The 20767-nt window shown below is 49.3% G+C and overlaps 1 protein-coding gene across 3 annotated transcripts in view; it reads right to left on the reverse strand.

The window, feature by feature from the left end:
* The window catches only part of LOC149372453 (rho guanine nucleotide exchange factor 17), a 144049-nt gene extending 127498 nt beyond the window's left edge, over positions 1-16551 (reverse strand). For 2 of the 3 annotated variants that reach the window (XM_089566939.1, XM_089566938.1), the window contains exon 1: positions 16171-16550. The gene's annotated coding sequence lies outside the window, so the exon portion shown is untranslated. Of the gene's footprint in view, positions 1-16170 lie in introns of all 3 variants that reach the window. The other variant, XM_089566940.1, reaches the window with a different exon arrangement.
* Between the last annotated feature and the right edge of the window lie 4216 nt (positions 16552-20767).

A 20767-nucleotide genomic window follows, 5' to 3' on the forward strand; every position in this document is an offset into this window, starting at 1 on the left:
AAGGCGGAACAAAAACTCTGCCTCTCCCGTAAACGAGAGTAGAGTAAGCATGAAATGTTTACGGGCCTAATGTCATCTCGGTGGACACCCGAACCGCACCGTACAGGAAGGGAGGAACGCCACCACCCGTTCAGCGCGATGCCTTGCCATTTGAACGCAAGGTTTTTTGAGGAAAGGAAATGGCGCAGTAATTCTCTGCCATCTCGGTGGACACCCGAACCGCACCGTAAAGGAAGGGAGGAACGCCACCACCCGTTCGGCGCGATGCCTTGCCCTTTGAACGCAGCGCTTCTCCCCCGGGCCCCTGTGCGCCTTTGCTTCGATGCGCGAAGCCCCTAAGAGATCACGTATGACAACGAAGTGTAACGTGGCATTTATGTGCTTTTTGCACGCGTTATTAGAAATCGGAAATTATAATTCCATGCATTATCAAACCCACAGCGCCACTGATATCTTCATAAACATTGAGAAGGCACTGGCAGCAGTTGTTTTTTGTCTCGTTTGGAGACCAACCGGCGCTTGCATGCCGGTCGCGTAGGAGGGCTTAGAGAGTCTCGTTAAATCTCGTTAAGTCTCGTACGGTGCCCGGATGTTCTCGTTTCAGAGCCCGGATGAGTGGATTTCAGTGCCCGGATGACTGGAATTCAGTGCCCGGATGATGGCTCTCGGTCTCGGCGTGACGTCACCACACTGCCGACAACGGGAGCTAAAAGCATTTCATGCTTAAAAAAAATAACTAATCCGGACCATATAAGCCTTACTTACGTTCGTTAGCATACACACACTGCTCAGGAATTTAAAGGAGCTATGGCCGCTTTTGTTCATCGTACGTTTTCCCTGTACCAAACACAAGACACCAGCGACCGATGACGTCATGAGTGAAGCCGACGTGGAATGCGCGTAGCTCAGACTGAGGCGAAAAGACGCGCTAGTTTAGTCTGTACGACGCCGTCTCCTGCAAGTTCAGGACAGAACAAAAATCAAAAAGCCTATGGCCGCTTTTGTTCATGGTACGTTTTCCCTGTGCCAAACACGAGACACCAGCGACCGATGACGTCATGAGTGAAAGCGACGTGCAATGTGCGTAGCTCAGACTAAGGCGAAAAGACGGGCTAGTTTAGTCTGTACGGCGCCGTCATCTGCCCTGCAAGTTCGAGACAAAAAGAAATTCAAAAGCGAGTGAAAACAACATTCAGCACGACAGAAGTTACGGAGCGCGTCGCAATATACATAACATACCTGAGCAGCTGCTATATGTACCGGGGGCTGTCGTATAGCAAGCACCTCCAATCGATTGCGTGACCTACATCAAAAGGCCCCCTTTTATCGGAACACTGCACGACGGTAGAAAAGCGATCCCGGCTATATCGCGCGCGAGACTGACAGCTATAGTGGCTCCATCCTCCTCGCGCGGCGGCCCCTTAATGCCCCCGCCACTTCAATGTCCCCGCTGCATCTTTATTACGGGCGCGCGAAGAAGTCAACGTGAGCCACTCCATCACCGAAGCGTCGCCGAGGTGTGGTACACAAGCAGGCTGTCAGCCGTCGCCGAGTCGCCTTCCGAGAAGCTCCCGCGCCGTTCCGTGAATACCGGAGGTTCAGCGGTATGCGCGTTTGTACATACACACGAGTACGAGCGGTTATTAAACGCTGCGAGGACGTCAAGAGGCACACGCTCATTACGGGGCACGCGGAGTCTAGTGGTTTTGTATAAACAACAGGGAAGGGAGGGTTCATCAAAACACGGCACGGCAGACGGCTTTCCCAGAACTGTGGCCCCCTTAATTGCCCCGCGAGGCATACTATAAGGAGATCTGCGGCTCTGAAATGCGTTTGAATATATGTCGAGCGCGCACCGCGATGCATGGGCTAAATATACCGGGTGTTTCGTTTTATTGAACACAATCTTTTACAAACGTATTATAATAGCTAGAGAGTCCCGGTTTCTGACTTTGGGTTACCTGGTCACGCGGATATCATGCCGGCATATCTGAAACAGTATATGATTAGCAGCCCGCAACGCTATAATTAACTACTAAAACTAATTGTATTGAATTTACTATATATATATATATATATATATATATATATATATATATATATATATATATATATATATATATATATATATATATATATATATATATATATATATATATTGAACAAAGCGAAACAATCTGTATAAAGCGGCATCTGCAGCGAAATATCTGGTGCATGATGCCTAAAGGATCCCGTGAGCTGACAAATAACGCGCATGCAAAAAACGTTCAACTTAAACGAGTGCTTTCAAAAAGAATTAAGACGATCATTCCCGCACCCGACTGATTCCCATCCAAGTGTTCGACTAAGTTTTTGTTATCGCTAAGCTAAATAGCACGTTAATGCGTCACCGTCTGCCATGACTGCGGAGCTATGACAATAGCGACCAACATGTCGCTCCTGGCACATCTATTCGAAGCTGCGTCACAAGAACAACGCCGCTGAACTCAGCTACTCGCAGCACCTTCTAACTGAATTACAAAGACGCACTAAACAAGGTATCAAGCCATTATTTACTCGTGCTGACACACTCAGAATTACTACTCAATCGAGCAAGCTAAGTCAGCTTCAGACTCCAACTCACTGCAAACATGACGGCATTGTCTCGCGAACTTCCTACATTTATTTATGCAAGGCGCACAGTTCTGAAACGATGCAACAATCACTGGAGCTTGTGATAGGGCGCAGGTCACGTCGAGGTACTATTCCTTGACGAAAGACGCCATTACGTAACCAGCTTATTCACATACTGATAGCATATCGCTAGGGTCCAGGCTCAGCATCAGCTGGATTACAGGTAGACAAGCCTTGGTTCGACCTCAGCCTCAGCTAGAGCTCAAGCCTTGGTAAAACCTCAGCCAACCACCCGTAATCTGGCAGCACAGAAATGACACAATGTGTGGCCGAGCGTAGTGTCGGTCATACTTAATTCCTTATAGTGTAACGTCAACGACGTCTCAGATTTAGCAACAAACGCAGACCCGTGTTGTTCCCTACTTTCTTCGCCGCTACCAGTAGGAAGGTTACAGAAATTGCGATGGAAGCGTTTGTCAACAAAGTTGCGAGGAATGTCCGCCGCAAATGTCGGATCAACCGGAATATTTTCCCACATCATAGTACCGGGAAATTCCCGAATCTCTGAGACCAATTGAAGCAGTCTATTCCGTGGAGAACTGAACAAAAAAAAATTATAGAACGCCAGTGAACTGTTTTCAAGACACGCTCGAAAAGTAGTATCGAAGACGCACTCCGGGAGGATATAAACATCGACACACCTCCAGTGAATGAAGCCCTACTGACGTCTCCGAAGGAGGTCACGTCTGTTTTGCACTGCTATGCCGCCGTCGCCCGACATGTCGCGAATGAGCTCGGGGCGATAAGAGAATGTAGCGAGTCGAAATGCGGCGATACTACAGGACGAAGTACTAACGACGCACCCAAACACATACACACTGAAGCCATTGCTATAGAACACCCACGCGGCAAACGGACTCGCCCTTTGTCGACTGTGTCACATTTAACGTGTAAACAGAGAGTGAGCTGAAGAAAAAAAGAAGACTGGTTAGCAGCAGATGTAAAAAAAAAAAAAAAACGCGAGAGCCTAGCGAATCCAGCGCAGAGGCACGTTCGCCGCAAGCGATGAACAGGCAGCGTCGCTAGGGCACGGATTCCCAGGAAGTCGTCGCTGGCAATAATGCCGTCCGCCGAAGTAAACAGCCGAACGGCGGGCAAGCGGAGGACTCTGCAACGAGCTAGGCTTCGTCCCCCCATATAAAACCGGTCTATAGACTGTTTATAGACTTTTTTCGACTCTACTGCCTACCTATAAACACTTATTTTTGTCTATTCATTGTCTATAGCTTGTATATAGAAAGCAGTCTATTAAAAGTGTATGACCATAAATCTATAGATTGTCTATAGACTGTCTATAGGATTCCTACTGACTAATAAGGTAAGCAGGGGTTCCAATACTTTTTAGTTTATAAATGAATTTGCTCTGGAGAACTGTGTTAAATGACTTGTAGAAATAAAAAATAAATAAATAAAAAAATATAAAATAAGCACATCAACCGACCCTGGTTTGTCAAGCACAATTTCAAATTCATTAACTGCCGCAACTGCCTCATGTGGACACCGTGCTGCTGTAGCTCCGTTAATACTACGATGACCAACTCGTTATCAGGACGTCAAGGAAAAATATACGGTCTCTACTCGAGTCTTCTACAAATTATTATTAATGCTGCTCCTTGATCCTTCCTGTTCTGTTCTCATTCTGTCCTCCTCAAAGCCGAAACTCGACCTAGTTTCGAATACTTCTTTCGAATTTTTGAAATTCTTGTTCTGAATAACTCGAAGGCCTTCGAAGGCCTTTTTTCCTTCAATTACCTGGACAGCCTGAATCTTCGCCATTACCCGGCAGCGGGTATATTATAGCCATACCTTGTGTACATCCAACTACAAAAACTTTCACACACTCTGTCTGAAAGATTTGTGCACGTCGACTTCCAGCCAGAGCTTCAACGCGCTAAGGACAAAGACAAATTCGGTGCTTTTCATCGAGTCCGCAGCCTTTGAAGCCGCAAAGACCTCCTTCACCGGGGGACTCTCGACACCACGAGGCAAACCCTTCTGCCTCTTCTCCCGAATGGATGAGACGTGGCGGGTGATCACGTGAGCTGAACTGAATGCAGCAGCAAAGCTCCCGCCGCGCGTAACGCAGCTTCAGCGACGCGCTAATCGCGGTTCTCTCCTGCCGAGAGAACAACTTCTGTCGTCACATGGCAGCAGCGTAGTCAGAGGCAGGAGCGAGAAAGTCTTCTCTTGAAGGGCGCGCGGCCCTTCAAGAGAAGCTTCACTGAACGCATCGATTCTTTCCGGAATTCGCGTCGAATGGGACGAGGGGGGAAAGGGCAGGAAGACCGCACAGGCCGATCTTGAGAAGCCGATTTTCCTGATGCAATTTCGTAACGTTCACGGCGTTTCAAGCTGAAAGCAGCGGCGGCAGGTTTTGCTTTCACCGTGGTCTCTTTCAAGACAGTGTATAGCTTGACTCCGCTGACGTCGCAGACGAAAGAAACAAGCGCGTCAAGCGAGACGCCAATTCTATTCCCGCCTTTTCGGAGCGCATCAGCGCGACACCGTCTGCGTGGAATATCACCATAGTATGCAATCATGGCTGAATTCAGAGGCAGGGAGAGAAACGATGATGTTGCATACGATGACAAAGTGAAGCTACTACAGATGCAAATGAAGGGTACAAAAAGGCGCGCTGCCAAAAGTTTAAGGTGCGATTTCGGCGATTCAAACTCATCCGTCTTTGTCAAACCATATAGGAACAGCCGCCTATACGGAGTACACAAGTACAGTTGTGTATGTACACTAAGACATTCCATTCTTAATCTCACTCTCGGCGTCGAGATAGGATTCAAGATTTTCTTTTTCTCTCGCTCGAGCGCCGCGGGACCGTCACAAGGTCGACACGAACTGGGACCCCGTTGAGACGATTGAGCGATTGCATAGGCGCCGAACCAGTTTGTAAGTTGTCTGTAGATTTAGCTTACGGACACTTACCTCAAACTATACAGGTTAAGCTCGCTCCGTTCCAATGGATAAAGGCTCGTCACTAATCCGGTCGCCAGCAGATTTTCTGCCGCCGGAAAACAGTTGTTTGTACGAATTTCTTCGCATGCTTACACGACGTAAGGATCTGTGTCGACCTTGCCGATCTTGTAGTTACCGGCTTTCTCCCAACGGATCTTTGGAGGCAGGTCGGCAGACGAGCGGCACAGAACACGGAGACGGGGGACTGATACGAGAGACTACAATACAAGGGCATGCTCGAAGCTGCCTCTGGGATAAGGAAGCGCATGTCTCGCAGGCGGATCAAGGTCTGTGACGAGGATGGTATGCCGTAGACGCAAGCAGACCGACGAGAAAGAAGGGGTGGATCCACTTGATGTACCAAGCGATGACCTAAAGAGAAGCGCCTGCTAACCATGCGCTAACAGACGAGGACGCCCACATTGCGACTGGATTTAGTCATGCGACACAGCTCACAGCGCAGAGACGGGCACCAGAAAGAGGCATCTTGTAGACAGCACTGCCACAACAAATACTAATTTCATCGTCTCATATACAGAGCAAAATAGCATATAATCTGAAGCACGTTAGTATTCAAGGAATCATTTAGATATAAAGCCGCCGCGGTGGCTCAGTGGTTATGGTGCTCGGCTGCTGACCCGTAAGACGTGGGTTCGATCCCGGCCGCGGCGGTTGAATTTCTTTGGAGGAGAAATTCTAGAGGCCCGTGTACTGTGTGATGTCAGTGCACGTTAAAGAACCCCAGGTGGTTGAAATTTCCGGAGCCCTCCACTACGGCGTCTCTCATAGCCTTAGTCGCTTTGGGACGTTAAACCCCATAAACCAACCAACCAACCATTTAGATATAAAATTCGACCAAAAGAAAAAAAGACAATCAACCGTAGGTAATAAGCGAACCCGCTACCTCAGCACGTCGCCTGCTGAGCTCTACCAACTGAGATACAGCGTTAAGGCGTCCGTTGTGCAGAAAAACCGGAGTCGTCGTCGTCGGCGGCGTTGTGAGCGAAAACTGCCTGTAGAAGCAACAGACACTTAGGTCACGTGGTTTTGTGACGACATCACAACCTGCCTACCGGATTGTGCGCGCTGACCACCGTGACAGGTGGAGGTTAAATTAATGATTGCTCGCTGGAGAAGAGCAACCTGGGTCTCGCAAGCCCCACCGGCGGCAGCACCTGTCATTTAAAGGTAGTGGAGCATCGCTTAACCGCTGCACCACTGCGACACGAGTGGTATGAGGACTCCCAGGGATCTATGAATGTAAAGTAGAGAATGACCAATTCCGCATACATGGGCATTAACCAATTAACGCTATCACATCATACTCTTATAAGGCGGAGTTTAAGCGTCCCCTCCAAATATTCCCCAACTGCTCTCTTTAGCACTGTTGCCACAATGCCATAGGTTCCTGCGGTCGTCTTACAGTACATGTTTCTGGCAAGATACATGAATGGTTGAACAAAAGGCAGGTTCAGATACGGTATGGGTACGTCATCGCGCTGACGCGTCTTGCTCACGCAGAGTTTTCATCATGCAAGAGCGGGAAAAATGGCTCCCAGTAGCCAGGTGATGTCCAGGTCGAGCAGGTCAAGAAGCCTGATGGCTCGGATAGCAGGCGATGAATTGCTGACCCTTCGCAGTACCAATGACTACAACCCCCACCACCTGCCCTCAACAAAAAAGAGACAGGCTCTCCCAGCAGTCAGTATTTTGCTACCGCGTTGCTCATTTTTTACCCCCTTTCTTCCTTCAGCTGACAAGCTCAACGCGTCCAGAAGACACGTTGCTGGGAGCGACCCACGTATAGCCGCGGCCTTGACGGCGCACCCACCGATCCGAAGGCGCACGATATCGCGCAAGGTCTCGCTGGTCGTGAGGCTACGAGGAGCGCGAACAAAGAAATGACACACCTGATATGGCGTGACCGCGGGTCAAAGAAAGCAAACGGCGAGCTAGCGGAACGAGATCAATAACCCGTACGTGGCCCACGCCTTATCGCCACTGCAGACCGCGCGGGGGCAACAGACGAATTGCGGCAGCGCGCACGCTCGCAAGTAACACGCGAGACAAACAAAGCAGAGCTCGCAGCTTTGCTCCGGTTCCACCCCTGCGGTCAGCTGCCATCACTCACACAGCCTTCGGGGCAGGAGTTCGGCCACGCACGACGAGCACCGCAATGCAGGCGGCGCTGTTGAGCGTGACGTCACAGAGACAAAACGGTAACAGGTAGAGCTATGCGGACGGGGCTCCGCAGGTTCAATTCCTCGTCGTCCCAGATCGTCGTGACAAGCAGGCGCGTATGTTCAGACGTAGCAGCACTTTTTCCGCATGAACGAGTGATGTTTCGCGTTCAGATCAGTGGTGCAAGACGAGCAGCAAGGTTCTGAGCCGGGGGTCTAAAAAAAGTGGCAGAATCGTGCCAAAAATGACGAAATGTTCTGTCGTTTTGGCGCAATAAAACATTTTTCTGTAGTATTGTAGTATCTTTCTATCTGTATTATTCTACCAGCCTCGGCGGTCGAATTTCTAAGGGGACTTTTTTCTAGAGGCCCGTGTACTGTCCGATGTAAGTGCACGTTAAAGAACCCCAGGTGGTCGAAATTTCCAGAGCACTTCACTACGGCGTCCCTCGTAGCCTGAGTCACTTTGGGACCTTAAACCCCCATAAACCATTAACTAGTCTTTTCTAGTTCAGTCACTGCTACAAGGGAGAGTGCGACACTACAGAAAATTGAACTTTTACAACAAAAATTTCTGTGGTTGCCGCAAATATAAGGGGGAAATACCATAAAAAGATCTGCTGTGACGCAGAAAATTTTCTGATGTGTTTTTCGACTCGGTGGTAGATAAAAGACTGCCTTCTAGGAGCCAGCGTTAATGTCCCAACGGACAAAGGAGCACGGAGCGGACACCCACCCTGTCCGTCTTGAGTTTCCTGCAACTTTTAACCAGTTGTGTCCCATTAGCACTGCTATATGTATCCTGCATGAGGCGCTTATGCCGGCCGGCCTTCAGATGCACGATAAGCGCGAGTTCTTTAACCACGAAACGTTACCGAGCGCGGCGTCTCTCGCAGTTCACGGCGCTGGCTGGAAAGGGCGGCGTGGTCGCACTGGCCTGTAACGAAGTCGTTACGACGCCAAAACCGCCAGCGAAGCTAAGCGCCCCTAGCGCGCGCCTCGTTCCAGCTAGATTACCCTCTCCCACGACCTTTAACCTCCACAGTCACCTCGAACCTACTCGCCACACAAGCATGGTTCAATTCGGGCGCAGTTACGACACGCCCACGGTGTCTTCCTTCCATCATCTCACTTTTTAAACAAAGTACACTCCCCCTCCTTGCTCAAGCCGTTTGTGCGGTCGCCCTATCTAATGCCTTGGTCGAAAACAGTCAAAACGTAGCGCTTCATATTTCATTATTCAAAACGCGCGCTAGTTATCCAGACAACGCGCTCACAACGTCACAGCGCTGCACGGGTGTATCCGCGGAGCAAGAGAGAGAGAGTGAGAGAGAAAAGGGGAAAGAGGTTGGCGCGGCTGGGCGCGCGCGAGCGTGCGGGAGGGCGGCCGCCGCCTTCTCCGGCCGCGGCGGCCAACAACCCTTCTTCAGCGCCGGCGTTCAGCAGTCGTCGGTAGCGGCCCGAGGATGCGTGGCGGAACACCGCGTGGGCATTTTCCTACCCGGCGCGCGCAAAGCAGCAGCACACCCCGCTGCGTTGCACCTTAAGACCATATATATAAATATACATATACGAGCCAATCGCGCGGACCAAGCCCACAGTGAGAACGAGAGAGGGAAGGGGAGCAGGGCCCCACAAAACCGCCCTATCCGCTCTCCACCGGTGTGGCCACCAGAGGAAGAAGGGACCAGCGACGATCAAAATTAATGAAAAAGGATGGCACTGCGGAAAGCGTCCCGTGCTGCGTACGAGCCGGGCTACATAACGGAGTCCGCGCAGCATCAGCGAACCGACCTCCCAGCGAGCCCCGCGGGGACGCTAAATGCGCCGGCAGTCGGGCACACACGCAGGCCGGCGCCTCCCAGCTCTGTGCATGCGGGCGGCATGCAATCCCAATGACGGCGTGTTTCCTGCTGCTGTTGTGGCCGCCTCTGTATGCGAGCACGGTGATGCTCCCCGCGATGCTGTGGGCGAACGAAAGCGCCAATGTCTCCCTTCCGAGGCGAATGGCGCACAGCGGCGCGAGCCGGAATACCAAGCCGGGCGATATTGCGACGTAGCGAGGAAATAATGAAACGGGCGCGCCGCCAACCTCCTCTTCGCCTCTGGTATCAGGCGGCGCGGGGCCGGCATCTTTTAATTTCGCGTCTAATGTTATGCGAACGAACTTGTGCTGCGTGAGCAAAAACAAACAAAAAAATAATAATAAAGAGCGACGTATGAAATACTCACAATAAACGCGTTTCCTGGCACGCGCGTATCGTACAATGTCACGAACGGTGTTCGGAAAACAGAGTTCTCTGCATGAAACCGCCTTTTTAAAGCCGAAGATAACTGGCTTTAGTCTAGTTCTCGCCGACTCTCGGGCTATCTCAACACCAACAAAAAAAAACGACGTTCCGTGACCGGTCGTCACGTAAAACTTTCATGGCCTAGAAGGTTTCTTTTCTTTTTGTGCTTTCATTGCAGTCTCGATTTGCACAGCCTCTCTGCAAATCCGCTCAGGCGAGGTTCAAGATGCGCTCCGAGGTACCAATAAACTCTACTCCCCTCATCTAACAGCGGCACGCATAATGATGACGCAAAAGGTGTACAACTTGCAAACTTCATAACGTTTATGCCGTGTCACATACGCGTACCATAGGAACAAACGACGAAGAGGTCAGTGACAGTGGCGTCAGTATACGGAGTTTTAGAGTAGGGGCACCCTATCGATAAGGGGGTTAGGGGAATAGCGGGGTTCCACTGCGCATGCACAGGACAATAACCCGCGAAGGGCGTTACTGTACTACGCATGCGCAAAGGCACCCCGTTGTTCTCCTATCCTTCAAAGGGATGGGGGAACCAGTGGCATATTCTAAAATTCCCTGATGAAACGCGGAAGCAGGAGCTGTAGACTCAACGCGTCCTGCGAAATAATGTAGCTAAAAGCTCTAGAAGTTGCTGAAGATGCCTTGCAAGTCTCGTTCTTCATAACGCTCATTGCTGTTCAAAAGGCGGCTAATTTGATACTTCAAACTCCTTGGACGATTTCTGCTGTACCAAATGCCTTGCCCACTTTGCGAAGTTTCTCCCGAACATTGTCCATCATCGACCACGAGGTAATAAAGCACGGAAAGACCCACACCGCAGGCCTAAATGGAAATCGAACCGTGCAGACATAAGTATTTAGTGTGCGTTTCTCCCGCTGTATATTATTGCTCACTATATGCGTTAATGCAGTTAATATAACTGTTCAAAACTTTTTCAACTTGCGTAATATTTTGCAATGGCTTCAGATCGAACTTGAATGTTTCTTTTTTTTTTTACGGTACTACTGCGATCCCTACGTGTCATCAACGCGCAATAAGTAAATCAAATTGTGAAACTGTATTGAACTGCTACTTAGAAGGCCGACGCTCTCTGAAGTTACTCCAAAGAGAAAAAAGTTGCAGTGTATCGTATGCATTCAACAAAATAACTTAAGGCATTCCTTATTATACAGGACTCACTTCCAAACCATTGTCTTCGACGTTTTATGTTGCTATCTGTGGCCGCTTCTAACGCAACGCGCCACCATCGAAGGATTCACCGCCACACAAAGTGTTTTCCCCACCAGCGCGGCGCGGACTATCTGTGCACGCCGGCGCTGGACCACCCATCATCGCCGTCGATGGACTGCGCCTAATTTGAACTTCAAATTGCTCGCGTATCACCTAATACAGCTTGATATGAAACCTTCACCATATAATCTTGAAAGCTTCACCATTATGAAATCTGCACCATTCGAACCATTTGCGTGCTTTCCAATAGTTCAGACATACCTATAGGCTCGAACATGTTCGTGACGAAAACTCCGAAAACAGCTTTGGCAACAGAAAGAACGCAGCCGTTAAAGGCATATGCGTTAAAAGTGCCATATATGCAGTACTATCGCACCCAATACGAAATGAAACGCGCAATGTGTAGGCGCAGCGTACTTCTCTAGATAATGGGAACCCAGCGAAGCTCAACAGTAATGTCTTTAGCTGCCGACAGAGTGGGCGTGTAGGTGTCCTGACCTAGGCTGCCTTGATACAGCGTTAAAAAGTAACTAGCGTCGAGGGACCCTATACCCAACCTATGTCCGCAAGTTTGCTCGTGTGTATGTATCACGACGCATCCAGTTGAAAAAAAAAAAGAAAGCGAGGACTCCGTCACATTCTTAATCGGCTCGTTACAGTTCACACTAACTGCGGATTTGTAAAGAAAGCGAGAAAATGGTGCCCGAAAAATTAGGTCTGAATGAAATACAAAAGCCATTATTAAATTTAACCCTGCGTATCTCCTCTTTGGGTTCAGCTGTAGTGAGCAGGGCGATTCATGTTTCTGCGGAGGAGGTCTTGCATAGGGTACATTTATCAATAATTAATTATGCCAGGCCTCACAATCGAGAAATCCGGCCGGTAGTAGAGAGGCTGTTCAGCGTAGGCGTGGCCTACTGTATGGTTTGAGCATCCGCCCCGTACGCGGATGGTGCGTGGCTGTCGATCCCCGGTGCTACAAGTCTTCCCAATGCATGCATGATTTCTTTTGGCTGAAATCCTTGGAAAATAGGTTTTTCGATCCCAACTTCTGCGCAGCTAGCATGTTATACACGGCACTCACTGTACAAGCTGTCCTGGCGCAATAAAGATAAAATCATCATCATCATTATCACATAGCCTATTCACAGAACAGTGGTGTCGGTGACCATTGATGTAAGGTAAGAGTGCACATAAACAACGCTTCCTATGAATTTTTTTATATATATTTTTTGCACTTGCTTTGAGCTCATGAATATCTTGTAGCGGCCTTTATTGGCAAGCGATGACTGGTTGTTAAGGCCGGTTAGAGCGGGCGAGGGCAGGTCCGGTCCCGTAACAGATGATGCTTTTTGCCGCGCGTCGGTTCTGCTGCTTCAGCTGCCGATCGTCTTCTCGCCTCGCGCCGCGCATCGGTTCTGTTGCTCCGTCTGCGAAGCGTCTTCCTCTTTACAATCTGCTTTTTTCGGGCAACCAAAACGAATGCGCGGTTATAAGCAGCCGATCACAGATGAAAAACAGTTCCGAGGGAGACCATTTTGGTCACGGACAATGTTTGCCTGGATTCGTCGGCAAAGTATTCAATGTAAAAAAAAAAAAAAAAACGCTCCACGGCGGCACTACACATGCGCTCCTTCCCTAGCGGGAAAGTCGCACACTTTTGGTACGGAGAAAGCATATACCTCCACGTAACGTCGTCTGGTGATTTAGAGCTGACCGGCAAGATTGCGGAATCGCTGAATATAAAACCTGAACACATCTCCCCCGGAACACCAGCACAGCTAAAATTAATGGCAATCTCGGAGTTAGCAACCGAAGCCGGCATCCTCGCAATCACCTCATTTACTTTCCCCACGAGGGTCGCAGCCTGCCCCTTTCTAAGTTACGCTTTAATCAATTAATCAACAAATAAAAGCGTAATTCGTGCACACATGCCGCACTAATTGCTCGCTCCTTCGCGTAACCAAAACTTCCTGGCATGGCGTTAAAACGACCATGTATTTCCAACACTCCACTTAAAATGACAATGACGAGTTATGCCAATATTCCCAGGAAGCACGGCAGGTCAAAGCTAGAGTAAATTATGATAGCAATAACGATAATAACGTGCTGGATTTTAAGAGTGAAAGTTTCATCGCCGTTTTTCTTAGTTTTTTTTTTTAATTTTATTTCCGCGATATCAGCATCGAAGGGAAATAATAGGACATTTCTCATGACGTAGATCAAAGCGGCTTGTACAAATGACCCAAATGAACGAGCCCTAGCGTGAAAATGGAATCAGCAATGCAGCAGTATACGAGCCAACTGGAGAGCATAACTTCTTACACCGCGCTGTCAAACGTCACTGACGGTAGGACACACACAAAAACGCAAGACAAAAAGCGCGAATTTACAGCTGTTTGACAGCGTCACCATTCTGTTTTTACACGCCAGCAAATGAGAGACTATTACTAGAAGCGGAGAGCGGTGACACTAATGACAGTTGTAAGTCATGCATTTCGCAAGGTTTCTGCGCCCTTTGTGTCAGCGGTGCCGCTCCGAGCACGTTGTGAAAAGAAAAAAAATGAAACTGGACATTGATTCCACCAATCAGACTACGCCACCAACAATATCGACAGCAAAAACAAGAATACCGGCTCTAAACGGTGTCACTCCTGGTTCGTCAGTCCATTAGATAACCCTTTTTCAGCGTAGGTGGTATTACAAAAGGTTAGTTAATCTCAGGTAATGAACATGTCTTGCAACTTGGCCACTCATGCAATGTGTGTACAGATCAATCAGACAGGTTTAGATCTACTTCGAGCAGCGCATAATGGCAGCACCGTTCAAAGATTCGTATACTTTGCTTTGGAGCCGAACTAGCATAAAAAATAATACAGTAACGATGTACTCGGCAGGGTTGCAGTTTTCTCTAAGGATCCCGTTTGCGCGGCGTGTTCTGCTATTCGAAAACTGCCTAAAGTGCGCGCTGAATGCAAGAAGCCGCTGCAGAAAGGGGGAGCGAACATTTCGGTCGAGCCTCCAGCTAGGTTCGCTATTCCCTAGCAGTTCCACCGCTCGCCGTTTGAAAAAACTGATGTCTGAACAATACCCGCTGCTAAACAAAAGAAAAAGAGACAATTTGGAATCGAACGAATATACGAGTTTCTGTTTGTGCTGCTCTTACTGTCTCGGGTCTGCAGACGCGAGCAAACTGTCCCATATTCGCGAAGAGAGAGGTTGGATGATGTTAGAATAAAACGCTAAATACAGCAGCTGCGAAATTGGGAATTGACAACTGGGCACAGCGCTCAGATACATTTTCTTTGAATTTACCTAGAAGTCGAAAGTGAGTTTTGATGCAATGGTTCGCAACGCACAGGATGCTGAAGGCCGTTAAAGTGAGCCCGCTTTGCGTGGTATGATTATCCATGAACCAGATATGAACTGCGCCTGTCATTATATCCAGTACAGTAACGCAAGAACCGCAGGCAAGAAACGGCAGTTTTGTACCAAAGGGGAGAAACGCTTTCGATACGGAAGTCCAGTACAGGCTTCCTGAGCGGACTTCTACAGCCCTGCTGACTGCAACTAGTTGCACCCCTCAAGTGCGGCTGCAAATGTTTTTGACGAGAACCATTAATTGTGTAAAATTCAACGCTGCTGCAAAACGTGGTGTCCAGACAGAGGAGAGAGCAGGAAAACAGATGGCGAACAGAAGGACTCGGTTGTCCTCGTCGTTATGAAACGCCACGGTGACAGAAACACATGAACTGGCACTGGGCCTTGAGCAAGCTGAAAGACATGCAACGTTAGAAAACAAATTATGTATGGCCATGCATTCTGAAGTCTCACTACCACGGTTCACGCTCGTCAGGCAAAACAAGCGTTCAGTCTACATCAAAACACCGCAAGTTTCAGCATCTCTAAAGGAAGCGTAGTCACTCCAACGGAAAACATCCCTCATCTCCAACGACTTGCACGGAATGCGGAATGACAACCGAGATTAGCGTCGTCGTGGCTCAAACGTAACGTGGCGCGGCCTTCTCACTAGCGGAAGCTAAATCTAATGACAGATGCGGCGGGATGCAAACAACAGCGTTGTTCTGCGAAGCTTACGGAACAGATTTAGGAGCGCCATCTCCGCGGTCTCAGAGAGGCGAGAGCAGCCAATGTGTCGCGCTAGCTTATTCCTCCGTATCTGCCATCTCAACCTCTGTCCAGCAGCTGGGAAGAATGCGAGGATCAAGGATCAATACTGCGGCAAGCATCGATCAGGAAGCTTCGTACAAGTCTTTCGTGAAGGTAACCGCTACTCGAGCAATCAATATGCAAACTCTCCGCGTTAGTCATTCCGTCGAGCCCGCTCCACACTGACTTTCGTACGTGCTCTCGGACGGAAAAACGCGATGGAAAAATACCCGGAACAGCCACCGAAAGAAGAGTGCCACTCTTTGCGACGCGACCACCTGTTGCACAGAGGTCAATTCCGCGCAATGTGCACTGCACGGTTGCACCAGTGCAAGGCAGTAGTTGTCAGCTGTAGCAGTGACTGCCAGACGTCTGTTCCTGAAGCTGCTATCTGAGGCAGCAAGGCGGTCGCGCTCTGCAAGCCGCGTCGCGCGGATCTGGAAAAGTAGCGCCGACGGAGCGAGCAACAGGTCGGTGCACAAAAGAGTTGCGGCGGAGCGGTGGCCGCGCGGCGGTCGTCGTCGGACATCGCACGGGCACGGCACGCGTACTCCGGCCCGGCGGCATGCAGGGCGTTCGTGCTTGCGGCAGCCGCCGCTAAAACTCGAAACAGGGACAAGGAGAGAAGAAGAACGTACGGGGCTTCGGCGCGGCAGAACGGGTCGTCCGGGAGCAGCAGCAGCAGCAAACAGCGGGCGAGCGAGCCGAGAGGCGGGACCAGCAGTCGTCGATCGGCGGCGTCGGAGCGGCGGCTGGAATCAACAGGTTGCCGGGGTCGGGGCGGTCATCCGCGGCGGCCCCGCGACGGCGCGGCTGTCCCGGCGACGACTACGAAGCGCGGCAGTCGCACCATGGCCGCTGGCGTCGTCGGAGCTGCTCCTCCGCTGCGGGCCGCCCGAGCCAGCGGTTCGAAACGCGAGAGCGCCTTTTTGTTTTTCACGCCAGCGGCGGCAACAGGCTGCTTCGGAGGACGACGACGGGGCCGCTGGCAGCAGCATCGGCAGCATGGCGCCGCTGGTGGCTGGCGCGGGGCACAGATGGCGCCACCATACTGCGGCCAGCGGCCGCTGCTTCGACCGGCCGCGTGCCACCCGCCGCCTACACGATTTGCGTTTTCTGGGTGCGCGCCTGCTGGCGGGGGGTAAGGGAAGCGGTCGCTCGGTCCCCCTCCCAGCAGGTCGCGCTGGGACCCCGGGAGAGCACTGCGGAGCAGCACGCCTTGCGGGTCCGTGCCACGTTCAAGAAAAGCGTTGCTGTATTCTCTCAGGTTAGACAATTAGCCGATGCTCTGCAGGCCGATCTGGAGGGACGGATTCATCTCTTACGCAACTAAGTAACGGTTGTGTATTCACCATCCGATAGGCCCTACATTCCATGATTTATTTTCTGCGTAGCTTCCTAATTGAAAGACTTGAAGTCACTGACCACAACGAACTAATAATAATAATAATAATAATAATAATGGTTTTATTTGCGTCTAATGAATACATGGCGCGGGAGACCCGCAGTAAAAGCTGACACAAGCGACAGCTTGACAAAGCCGGAGGCCCCCCTATACACTTGACAGCATCATGGGCGCAATGAAACGGCATGTCTCATCCAAAAACAAAATAGAACAAAACATGAAAACATCTGCAATTACAATCACTCATAAGAACTACATAAAATTATACAGAAAATGTGTTAGAATGAAGTTAGAAAGCACTTACAAAAGCAATGGAACATTCATGTGCGATGGCAATGAGTTTAGCGAAAGTAACAGATAAATTAAGCACATTTTTGCTTCAAATAAAATTCAAAACAAAGTGAATACAGACAAGCGGTACAGTCAGGGTAAACAACAACGTGACAGAGTAAACAGGAATGGCAAGCGAAGTGACCTAGTACATGTTGAAATACCGGCGGAGTGTTTTGAACGTCACCTTTTCAAGTTGGATATGTTTATGATTTAAATCATTTAGTAACCGGGGTAGTTTATTCTGTATAGTTTGTAGGCCGTATGTTGTGCGAAACGTCCTTACTTTCCAGAGCTCCGTGTGACGTGTCTGGCGTGTAGTAGTGTTTGGTTGTAACCTGGCTAGACGATGTAGAAATGAACTGTTGCTGGCGTTTTCATTCTTAATTGCCTTGCAAAGGATATAATCAAACAGTTTGGTAACAGGAATTATGTTGTATTTGGGAAATAGATGATACGTATGTGAATAAAACGGCAGATTTTCTATTACTCTTACAAACCTTTTCTGCAACTTGTGAAGCTTCTGCAAATTTCCGTAAGTTGTCGTAGACCAAACTAAGTGACAATAACTTCGGAGATGTACTGCACTAAGCAAATAAGCCTTTTATAGCGAAAGCTGCTCTATGGAGTCCGTCCAGACAGATTCAGGGCGTAGACTGTCAACATTTGGTCACGCGACCAGCCAAGTGAGGTCAAGTGTCATCATATGACCAGAGCCAGACACATGACGGGCGCCCGTTGCGATCATTGTGGTACTCGCGGTTGCCACGCATCCTGTAGATCTTGGACTTTTCTGTAAATCTTGCGTTAGCAAAAGGCTACCAGCAGCACAGCGGCAGCTTCAGCGCATTCGGGGAATCCGGGAAACGAGGCAGGCCAGAATAAAGCTCGAGGTTTCGTCGACCGGGCACAGGATGAGTCTGGCTCCCTGACTTTCACGAAGGACTCCATGATCCCATATCATGATCTCATCAGTCATTTTATACTAGAAAGAATCGATCTCGATCTCGTCTGCAGACGAGATCGACATCGATCATTTCTAGATATCGTCTACAGACGAGATCGATACGCACCCTATCACTACTCGCGCAAATTTATCCTGGTCTATAGACAACCCGAACTGTATAAACTGCGGCCAACAACGACAATATCCTATGGGATTGCAAAAGAAAGCCACCTCCGGGTGATCTAGTTACCGCTCCTTCTCTCGAGCGGTGTGAGACCATGCTGGCTAGCTCTCACCCCAGAAGGAAACTTCTGGCGGTGAAGTGGGCTGACGAAGTCGTCGAGCGCTATGTACTCTCGACCACTTAAAATGAAACTGCTTAGGTTCTATAAATCAACGAGCTTCAGAGGGTCGAATGTGTAACACTTGTAGGTAAAGCATGCAAAGTCTTTTTGGGCTAGCGCTTGAAATAGTGAAGTAATCGCCGATTAAATTCCGCACGCCCTTCAAGTTTCTCCGCAGCGTACAACGCCAAGTGGGGGGCGCATGATGACGCCATCGAAGGTATCGGTACATTTCCAACGCAAAACGCCTACTTTGAAGGAAAAAAAACCAATGTCACCTAAGGCAAACCGTGCCAAGAGTTGTTCGGCAGCGTCTAACGAGTCAGGGCAGGGTGTGGCTGACGACAGCAAGTAATTTGAAATCATACCTTCCATGACATCCCGCTGAATTTCTGTGCCCTCCTCCGGTACATTCAGGAAAGGCGCAAAATTCAATCGTCGATTACGTCACTATTTTAAATGCTTGTGCAAAAACACTTGGCATGCTTTACCTACAGCCTATATGGATTTCGCCGTCGCCGTCGCCGTTGTCCGTTGTAACCAGCAGTGGACACCTTAGTCGCGCTTTTTAAGCTGCGAAACCAATGGAGCGGGAGCTTGGACAGCAGAGAGCAAAATGGGTAAATTGGTTTTCGAAGAAAGGAAATGGGGAACTATTTGTCTGACACATCTCGGTGGACACCTGAACCAGAGGGGAGGCGCATAACTGCCCTCTTGGAACAGTGGGCACCTCATTCGTGCTTTAAGCTATGTGACGGTAGTGACAGCTTTGCGTTGCATGCGTTGGCAGTGACAACGTTGTGCCAGAAACTAGGCGTTGCATGCAACTTTTCACACTCCGATCATTTTAAGGAAAGGAAATGCGCATAACTGGCTCCCCGGGACCGTGGACGCCAGAATCGCGCTTACATCAACCATTAACTGCCACCTGCCAGGATGGCAGGGTAGGTGGGTACTTTAATGTAGATATAAAGACAAACAAACAGGAATTCAGGCATTCCTTACCACTCATGTGGGAGAACATCCCATTCCTCTCGCTCGTAACGCCTCACACGGCTGTGACAACCTCGCGAAATACTTGTATAGACCTCTTTTTTGAGAACCAGGCATTGGTGCAGCAAGTCGAGCATATATTTATCTATTTATCCGACTACAAACCTTCCTTCATGACAATCAAGAACTGTTAAGGGAGTGTTTCTTGAGGAAAGAATATGTGTGAAAAATAAGTTGTCTGTAATCGTACATACATGTCTTGCTCGAATTTTTTGCCTCAATCTAAAAGCTGAAACAGCTGATTTGCTTCGCTTAAATTTCGCATTAGGAAGTAACGTAATCGTCGGCAATTTTTTTTTTCTATTCCGACAGCCGCTTAGAGTTTAAACACACTCTCTTTCTCCCTCCCTCCCTTTCTTTCCAAATTGAAAGGGGGGGGGGGGGGGGTCGGAGATATCTCTATAACAGAGGATGTTAGAAGCATAGGTAGGAGCTGACATCGGTGGAAGGCGCCACTTGTATGGAGTGGGATATGCTCAAGTGGTGTGAGGTGCTCTTTTTCTCTTCCCAGGCGACTATACATGGGAGATGCAGCGAGCACCACGTTTCATAGTATCATGCGTTGGCCCCACCACGTAAAGTGTTCTTTGTAAATTAAGGTAAATAACTGCCACCATTAACAGCTTTATTCCAAACGCCACTTTCCTGATACCGTTAAAGAGCCCTGTCGTGAACTTACCGGTCTTTGGTGTTAGATTACTGAGAAACTCTTGGATTAATTCGCATTTCAAAAGTTATCGTGAGTTGTTGCGGTGGTCCGACATTCGCAGCGTATTCTTATAGCGGTGTGCCGCAGTTGAGTACGGCGCATCTCACTAGCAATCTTAGCCTTGGATTTTATACCTCTCCCCAAAGACTATGAAGACTGCCACCATAAAAAAAAAACTGTTATGAGGAAATGAAAGGAACGGGGATTGTCCTCCCTTCTCGTATGACACCTCAACCGCGCCGTGAGGGAACGGAGGACGATGGTAGTAAAGTAAAAGAAGTAATAGAGAAGAAAGACGGGGCTCCGAAATAATTTCTACATCCTGGGTTGTACCAAACCCGAGTGCGGAGCAATGGGAGGGAGTGCTCTTAGATCGCCGGGTCGACCAAGAAGGTCTGATTCGGCGAGCACAACTGGCAGCAGCATCCAGCGGAGCCCTGGACTAAGG

The sequence above is a fragment of the Amblyomma mixtum genome, chromosome 1, assembly GCF_055824585.1.
Source record: "Amblyomma mixtum isolate Tamu chromosome 1, ASM5582458v1, whole genome shotgun sequence".
Classification (NCBI taxonomy): Eukaryota; Metazoa; Arthropoda; class Arachnida; order Ixodida; family Ixodidae; genus Amblyomma; species Amblyomma mixtum.